We start from the raw sequence: 9,148 nt of genomic DNA, 5'->3' as shown, positions 1-9,148 counted from the left end.
AAGTCCAAATCTGACCTGGTTCGCTTTGTGCATCTGTCAGCTTAGTTACAGCGATAAGTGTAAACGCGTGTCCAGTGCTCATGAGCGGTCCTGTGATTCACAGAGTGAAGCCCGGCCCCCTCGTGCTCTGTGCTGTTCTGTGGCCTGGCTGGGACACACTGTCATGAGGGAAGGATGACTTTGGTTCGAGGTAATTCGTTGGTCCATGTTCTATGGAGAAAAGCATTTTGTTGTTGAGATTGTTGGAAAAACATGACCGGAGAAGTGTGTGGCTCAGATAATGTACCCCATAAGTCGTGGAGCCATCTGTGGTGTGTGTCCTAGCCAAACTAGTCCAGGAGCATGTGGACAATTCTGTACCACAATCATCAAACAATAAAATGGTAGTTGTGATCCACTGTGCTTTAGTGTAGTCTTTTCCTGAGCTCTCATCCCTCTCGCCTGTAAGTTTCACCTTCTACTTGATCAGTTTCTGAAATTCAGTACATGAACGCCTTTGTAGGTTGCTGGGGATGGACAAAGGATATGATCGATCGAAGGAAAAATAGGTTATGTGGATTCTGTGTAGCAGGGGACATTCAGCTCATCTCTTTTGGGAACATCCTTTTGGCAAAATAAAAGAGCTGCTTAACAGTAAGCTGTTATAGCAGTATTTTTCAAAATATGGCTCATGGATGGGAGAAAGGGGACCACATAATATGTTGTCCAAGCCAGGACATCTGTGTTATGCCAAAAGTCAGCCACTGCGCTAATATGTCATTCATAACTGGGGGATAGATAGCTTTCTTGTAGCAGCCACTCCTGGCCTGTTTTGAAAATCATGAAGTAACTCCAGTTCAGACTCTGAAAGAGACCCTCTAACTCAAGAGTCTGTGGTTCCGTCAAGCTGCCACAGAGCATTGCACTTCAGTGTATGTTTTTATGTCCTCGTCCTTCATTTCAAATTCTTTGCAATGACTACAGTGCATGTCTACAGATGATTATCTGCTGATATTTTCAGCTGTTCACCTCGTAGTTACATACAGACGTGCTCTTTGATCACAGGACACTAAACCATAAGGTGTGTAGGTGGGGTTCCCTCTGGGAAGGGTTTCTGTAGACCAGTGTTCCCCACTAGAACTCTGTGATGATGAGCATGTTCTCTCTGCTGTCCAATATGGTCACCACTAGCCACTTGAACCCTTAAAATGTGGCTAGTTCAACTGAGAAACTGAATTTTTAATTTATATTAAATTTAAATAGTCACCTGTAGCTAGTGGCTACGAAATTGGACAGTACAGCTATATACAGCCATTACATGCTATTGAAGCTTTTCTAAATTAACACTGAGTGCCCATTTTCACCAGTCATTGGGCTGGGTGCTTAACAGTACCCTTGTCATTTCTAAGTGTTGATCTTAAATGAATTTTTTGCCCTCTACTCGTTGATGACACTTTTATCAACATAATAGTCTCTCTTGGGATAAGGAAATAAAATGATATTTAGATCTTTTTCTGTCATAGCTACATGGCAGATCAATTCTTATCTTTGCTATAAAAGGCATTGATCGTCAACCTCTATGAATCCAGTTCTCTCAGAGGCTCACTTTGTTTTGTGAGTTGAAATATTAACTGTAGCCCAGAGGGTCTCAACATGGCCACGTTGGAATCTCCGAGTCCTGGGCCCTATCCAGATCCGTTCCATTAGACTGTCTCTGGGAAGGAGTTCCATAGGGGCTTCTAATGTGTGACAGGGTTGAAAACCACCTATAAAGTCTAAACTATTGACCAGCCTTTGAGACTAGGTAGAATGCTGGCAGCAGCAAATCCTGTCTCCCTAGCACAGAGCAGGCTTAAGATCCTTGCCATTTTATTGATGTTCTGTTTAATAGATAATTGGAAAATTCTTAAAAGAGAAAAGGCCTTGTCGATTTGGATCTAGGGCAACTAAGCAGTCTTGCTGTTTCTTTCTGTGCAAGAAACTCTAAGCTAAAGCTAATGCTACTTGTATTTGCTGGCATTCCTGTCCAAACAGAATTTGCCAGTCCTCAAACAAAATAAACACGTTAATGATTTCAACAACAGTGATGGATGCAGAAGCTTTCCACAGTTCCTTAGTAATTGCTTAATAGCGTAATTATTTCTGACATTAGAGATGATTGTTGTCACCTTAGCACAATAATTGGAACATAACTTCCTATGTGAAAACTGCTCTTTTCCTAGAGCTTCGCTTGGTAACAAAATAACAGTTTATGAGGGCAAATAATGCCCTATTATTCAGGTGAGAGGCCTGTCAGCCACCCTGCAATCAAAGAATTTAGGGTGAGACCTTGAATGCCCATCTCGCCCATAAAACAGCTCTGTCCAAATGGAAGAGTTTCAACTATTGCAGGCGAAGGCCCACACCTGTTTGTTGAGGCCTTACTGTTCGTAGGCCTAGCTAAGGGGTGATAATCGTCAGGCTCCTCTATTTAGCGTTCTCAAAGAGTGGTTTCTACTAAATAGAAAGTCTTTTTAAAATCTACTTTGTCTGTTTTCCCCCAGTCTGAGTAAGAATTGGCAATCTTTGCACTTTGGGAACGTTAGAGCACCCCACCCCAAAGTGATTAATAAAATAATGTGAAATTAGTACGTTAGTAAAATCACCATCAAATTCTATTGGGCAGAATCGGAAACATGGACTGTTCATCAAGAGCTCAGCGATGTCGCAGGTCTGGAGAAACCCAAGTTGAGAGTCAAGCTACTGAACTGAAATTGGGGTGGGGGCAGGGATTGCGTCCTCTTTATTCTTTGTGTCCCTAACACCTAGTGGCCCACTCAGATGTTTACTGAATGCCTGAGACAGGAACGTCTGACAGACCGTAAGTTAAAATGCAGTTCAAAGGCCACAGTGGGAAAATAAGGTACTCTATAAGGGAACATGGAGTACCTTGATACTGGATGGCTGGAAATGAGTCCCAGCTTAAACCGACTATGGTCGGCACTCAAAGACCAAAACAAATACCAGACAAAATAAAAACAAAACAAACAACAACAACAATAACAAAAACAGGGAGAATAGGCAGGAAACAGATTCTACCTGAAAGCCAGAATCTGTATTCCTGGTCTTTTTCAGCAGGGCCATGTCTAATGATCAAAGACTTTTCACTTCTTGTCATCTTGGTATAGCCAAATATGAACTGGAGAGTATGCACAGAGGACAGGGGGAGAGGAGCTCTTAAACTTTCTTCTCTACCAGCCATAATTCTGTGTTCATGAGCTGAGGATCTAACGCTTCCTCTCCTCATGGACCAATTCTCATGTTCATTTGGGTCATACATCTTACATTTTACCCACTCCATGCTTCTCTCGTGGGTGTTAAGACTAGAAAGAAACATTTAAGCGGGTTTATCACAAGTAGATGTAGGAATGTTTAAAAGAGGACACGAATCTATCTGCATCGGAGTTACTGTTCTTCGACTCTGTCAGGATCTGGGAAAAAGCTCAAAGGTTTCTGACCGCCGTCTTCAGGCATTTCATGGTAGACAGAGTAATGCCCCCCACCCCCGCAAGATGTTCACATCCTAATCCTCAGAACCTGGGAATATGTTGTATTACACGGCAAGAAGTAATTGATGTTGCCGATGAACTTAAAATAGGGTTTCTTGAATTATCCGGGTGGGCTCAATGTAATCACGAGTAGAAGAGGCAGGAGTGTTGGAGTGATGTGATGTGAGAAAGGCTGAGCTGGTCGTTACTGGCTCTGAAGATAGAAGGGGTGGCCATGAGCTAAGGAATACAGGCAGCTTCTAGAAGCTGGAAAAGGCAAGAAAATGGATTCTCTCCTAGTACCTCTAGACAAGAACATAATCTGCTTGCACTTTAAAGATCCATTTTGGACTTCTGACCTCCAGAACTGTAAAACAATAAATATGTGTCCTTTTAAGCCACTAAATTTGTTATAGCAACAGGAAACTAATACACACCAATCCAACGTCTTTCATCTATCATTAATCACTGGGTACCAGATCTAGAAACCAGTACAAAAAGAATCAATTCTTTAGCTGTGTTCGTGTTGATTTGTGGTCAGACTAGTAAATGGCATCTTGTCAACATCTGTCCAGTGAAACATGATTACCAGACAAGAAAGACTGGTTATCTCCTCAAGCTATCCAATGACTCATGTCCTGCCACGCACGCGCATGGCAGAAGATGACAGATTTTCTTTGAACTTGGAAATTTTAGAGTGGCAAGTTCATTTGCAAGTATAAGTTGAAGAGGTCCCTGTGGAAAGGGTAAAATATCCTAACTCAGAGGTAGATTCATTAATTCTTTGAAAATGGAAGGTTATATATCAAATATTTTAGTTATGTCTAATCTCTCCATCAGAACGCTGCTTTTATGAATAGCCTTGTAGATCAGTTCCTTTCCTCAGCCTGCAAGAAAGATAATGAAGGTGAGGAGAATAAAAATTGCTTATAGGCGACAAGACAAACCAACCCTACTCTGAACATTCTCCTCGAGTTTCCCACATCTGGTTAACTGCAGCTGAGATTTTTCTAGAGTATAACTTATGGCAGTGCAGAAGGGCTTTAAATAATGATCAATTAGCACCGACAGATATTTATGCTCTTACCGATATTTTCAGATTTTGCTGGTATTTATTGGTTTTTACTCGATGGTTTATTAAATAGTTGGATCACTGGATATACTTTCGTGCTTATGAACTGTCACCCTTTGTCTGAAAAGCACCTCGTGGCTGTGTTTTTATCTACTAGCTCCTGCTGAATTCCTGGAGAAGTCACCTAAACGTTCAACTCCAATAGCCAATGACAACTCCAATACGAGAGTCCTCTATGTGGTTTTTGCGTGTGTAAACATTTTTGAGCGTACCTTTTTATCCCAGGGGTTGTATTTATTAACAAAGGCTAATTATCTTTGGAGCAGATATCAGAGTTCTTAAACATGAGTTTTGTTATGCTATAGAACCAATTGTCCCTTGAAAACATTTCTTAAGAAGAAACCTGTAACTGCTACTCTAAATACAGTCTGTCAAGAATGTGTTTGATCTGTGTGGCAAAGCCAAGTAATATGGTCTATAAATAACAGGTGTTCTGTTTCTAAATCAATTCCCTTGCTGACTGCAGGCCTGGCTTTATTCTTCTGGAGCCACGGCCAGTGTTAGAACTGTTGTCATTTCAAATAACTAACCCTCACCAGATGGAGTTAATAGAAGCTCCTAAATTCAGCTAGTGGAGGGCATGTACGCAATTGTCAGAACATTGGCATCTGCCTTAATTGTTGACATTTGGGATCCTGATTTAGTGCCTCCACCACCATCTATCAGCTTCCAGCTGATCAAAGCTTTTCCCCAAAGATGGAAAAGTAGTCAAAATGGCTGCTCACCCACATTTCAGTACAGGTGAAAACCATTTGTCAGGTATAAGAAAGGTGAGTGGAGCCCAAGAGCGTATAGCAGTTGAAGAGTGAAACGAGCCATCGATGCTGGCAGTTATGGAGGCTCCAGGGGCTTGGCTGACCACCTCTCCGGGTTCCCACTCAGTGAGAGGTATGCACTTCTTCATGGTCGCTCAGTGACAGCATCATAGCTGGAGAAGCTTAGGAACAACGCAGGCTGCCTCATAAATTTAGAGACCTTTGTAAGCACAGGAGGCTTTCGAAACCATTTCCTCCGACCTCTCATTCTACAGAAGCAGACACTGAGGTCAGAGAAGTTAAATGGTTTGGCCAAGGTCACAAAGCAAGTTAGCAAATGAGTGTACAATTCAGGGTCCTGACTAGGCTCCCCAAGTGACCTCTCCTCCGGGTGCGTTTGTTCCCAGCTCGTTTTTAAGTCAGGTGTGGGCCCTTTGGCAACTCCAAGGCTCTGCCCCATGTCACATAGCATGGAGTCCCATCCTTAAGTGCTGGGGACACAGCTGGGCAGAGCCAGGATAGCTGCTACACATGTGTTTTGCCACGTTGAGTAAATTTTAAAGAAACACAACAAGCAGAAGTGCAATTCTTCATTTCTTTATTTATAAACAGGTTGGGAATGCCGTGTTCCATTTGGGAGCAGGAGTGGGTTTGGAGCCGGGATGGGCACGGGGGTGGGAATGACGGCTGATTCCAGTAGTTTGCGTTATTCAGCACCAGAGCAATTGCTTGGGCATAAGGTCGTGCTTTAACACAGACGCGTATCGTCGTCCTGTCTTATATGTACAGCAGACTTAAGTATGTATGCTCTTCTTATGGCTTTGTCCCAGAACACATTGTAGTGACACAACAAAAAACTAAAGTCTAGAGAGAAGTACAAGTTGCAAATGCCTCTTGAACTTATTCTCTTTTTTAAAAACCCGATGGCCAAGACTAGCACTGAACGGATGCCTGAGGCACAGGAATGTCTCTGCTCCATTCTGGCTCATCTGACTCAGCTGAGTCTGTGGTGCCATCTTGCATCTCGTCCTGGGATACGGCTGCATGCTCAAATAAGGCCTGAAGATGGAGAGAAAACAAACCCACAATCTTCCCATCCCTCCCTCCAAGGATGGACTCACGGTAACCATAGCCTAAGGTGTGGAGAAAGATTGCAATCCCACAGCTGTGTCCTTTCCCCCTACAGAGCAGAGCAGAAGGTAGACTTAGTCTCAGGGCCACTTTCTTGAGGTTGGTTCCCTTTGCCTTGTAAGGTCCTGGCACATGGGAGCTAGCTTCCCACAAATGGGCCATTCAATGTGACTGATATTACAAGTCTCCCTGGTGTTTTTAGTTGGTGGAAAGGTGAATATTTGATTTCAGGGTCCCTAGAAGGAGGGTATGGCAGCTAATGGAGCAGTGCTGAAATGGGGAATCTAAGGGGCAGGGGGACCCACTGACTTCAGGTGTTGTAAAAGGAAGCCTGACTTTACCTTTTACTGGGTGACACTTGGAACAGAGCGACTATTCTCCCACTCTCGCCCTCTTTCAGCCCCGTTTTTTGCCCATCTTCATTTAATCTATCCTTCCACCACCCGAAGTGCTGTCCTCTTGTCCTCAGTCTGAAGCTTCCATCCTTTTCTAGGGCAAAAGAATCCTTCTTTGCTTTTTGTCATTTCTGCTGACCTCCCCAAGCTTGCTTCATACTTCCTACATCTCTCATTACTGCCTCGCTCACTCTTGGCCATTACTGTTAACTGGTTGGCTCAAGCAGAGCAACCCCATCTCCTCCTGAAAAGGAGGGGGTGAAAGAAACTGGCCAGGAATCATCAAAAGTTGGGTTACAGAATCGCCTCCCCCCATTCTTTCTCAGTAGTCTTGTAACCTTAGGAGAATGGGGAGGCATTGTTAGAGGTCAGGAAGGGGAAGTGCGGTGAAATTTAGAACCTGTTGGTTGTTTTGGCCCATCCTTGGATTATCCCAGGCATCGGTCGTTTCTCACAATTGGCAGCCACGATGGCACTGAATCTGAGTCACATACGTGGCACCTGTCAGTATGGTGTATAGGGCCTACAATGATCCCGATGCATCGACCCCATGCTATTTGCTTCAGAGCAGGATTCAGGCAAAAGTGGATCTATCTGCCCTGCGTCATGGAGTAAGCACATAAATGGGCTTCCCAAAAGTCTCCCCTATAAGTGATGTCCTGAAATGGTTTGAGATTTACTTTAGCCTCCTTTCCTCTCTCCTGTCTTCTTTTGTTCTCACCACCTTGTCTTGCCCAGCTGGTTTCTTCACCCTTTCACTGCTACAAGTCTCACTCAACTGAAGTGGTAGGTTTAAATGCCCAGTTGGTCCTGGGTGCATGACAGACAGAATTAATGGGCACAGTAGAGTGGGGCCTTGTTCTCCCAGTGGAGCAATGTTCTAGCCCTTAACTGCAAAAAGTTTTCTTCTCATATGCCATGTTACTGCCAGCTCTGTCCCACATGAATGCTCAACAGAATTCTGGAGGAAGTGCCATAAACAAGGGGGTTCCAAGCCAGCTTAGCTTCATAATAAACACCACTCATCTCCAGGTGGGCAGGGAGGTAGTTTGACCCCCAACACTAGGGGAGAAAGACATGCCACCTTCCTTCACTGGTTGCTCCACTTGTCACCCAGAAGGCTGGTTCCCAAGGCCCTAGGAAAGGGGTGTTTTTGTCACAAGAGATGCTGGGCTCTGCCCACAAGTTGCTGGTTTGGGTCACTGCTCAGTCAGTCCCCAGTTCTGTCTCTGGCTTTACCGGGACAGCCAGGCAATGCCTCTTCTACCAAAGAGTGTGGTTCTACACCTTGACTCTACCTGCTCACTTCCTACCTGTGATGAGGGGATAGTAACTTCAAACAGGTCAGCAGGAATGCTCCAGGTCTGCATCTCATTTGGCAAACTGAGGGCCAGGGATAACTATAATACTCCCCAGACCATTCAGATGCTGAGCTCAGAACTGAGGTTCCCATAGTGCTATGTGAAACTCTTCAGAGCCTCCCTTCGCCCCAAAATATGACAGGCCGTGAGAACAACATACTAATTTTCCTGGTTGGTACAAGCCTTTCTACAGAAATCCAGAATGAGCTTTCGACAAAGTTCCCAAGTCACAAAGGAACCAGATAATCCTTGAGATCAAGGATTTCAACGGGGTTATTAGGGAGAGAGCAGGAGAGTATATTGTAAAATGCCACCACCATATTTTCATATTGCATACGATCTATACCCTGGATGGCATGTTTAGAGTGTACATAGAAAAGATGTGTGCAGGTAGCACCCCCTATTGGTATACTATGTGGTTTGGTACATCGAACTGTTACTTGAGGTCTATGAAATTGTTAAGTGGTCAGAAATGGGGAAAGCCATTCCATAATAGCATCCTCTAAAGAGAAGTTTCAGGAGATATCTATCATCTGCTAAATTTGGAGCCAAAGCAAAGCAGCTCCTCTTTTTTTCCTCGATAGCATGTTTTTTTGTTGTTGTTGCATTTTCCACAGATTAAGGTAATTTTTGGAAAACAAGTCAAACCACTGATGAAAAAATACAACCAGGAGCACATTAGGCCTTATGTGGCTCTCTCTCCTTGACAAAACTGTCCTTTGATAAAGAAGTTAAGAGTCACACTAGACGATCTTTAATACATCTGGCCTAAAGCAAGGCTTTGTCTATGCGCCATGTTCCTGGAACTAGAAAGAATTGATGTGCTGCAGTATCAGGTCTCAGTGGCTAAACTTAGGTTGAAATTCGC

The sequence above is a fragment of the Pteropus vampyrus genome, unplaced genomic scaffold (assembly GCF_000151845.1).
Source record: "Pteropus vampyrus isolate Shadow unplaced genomic scaffold, Pvam_2.0 Scaffold476, whole genome shotgun sequence".
NCBI lineage: Eukaryota > Metazoa > Chordata > Mammalia > Chiroptera > Pteropodidae > Pteropus > Pteropus vampyrus.
The sequence above is the reverse complement of the archived record's forward strand: the minus strand, read 5'-3'. Positions refer to the sequence as shown.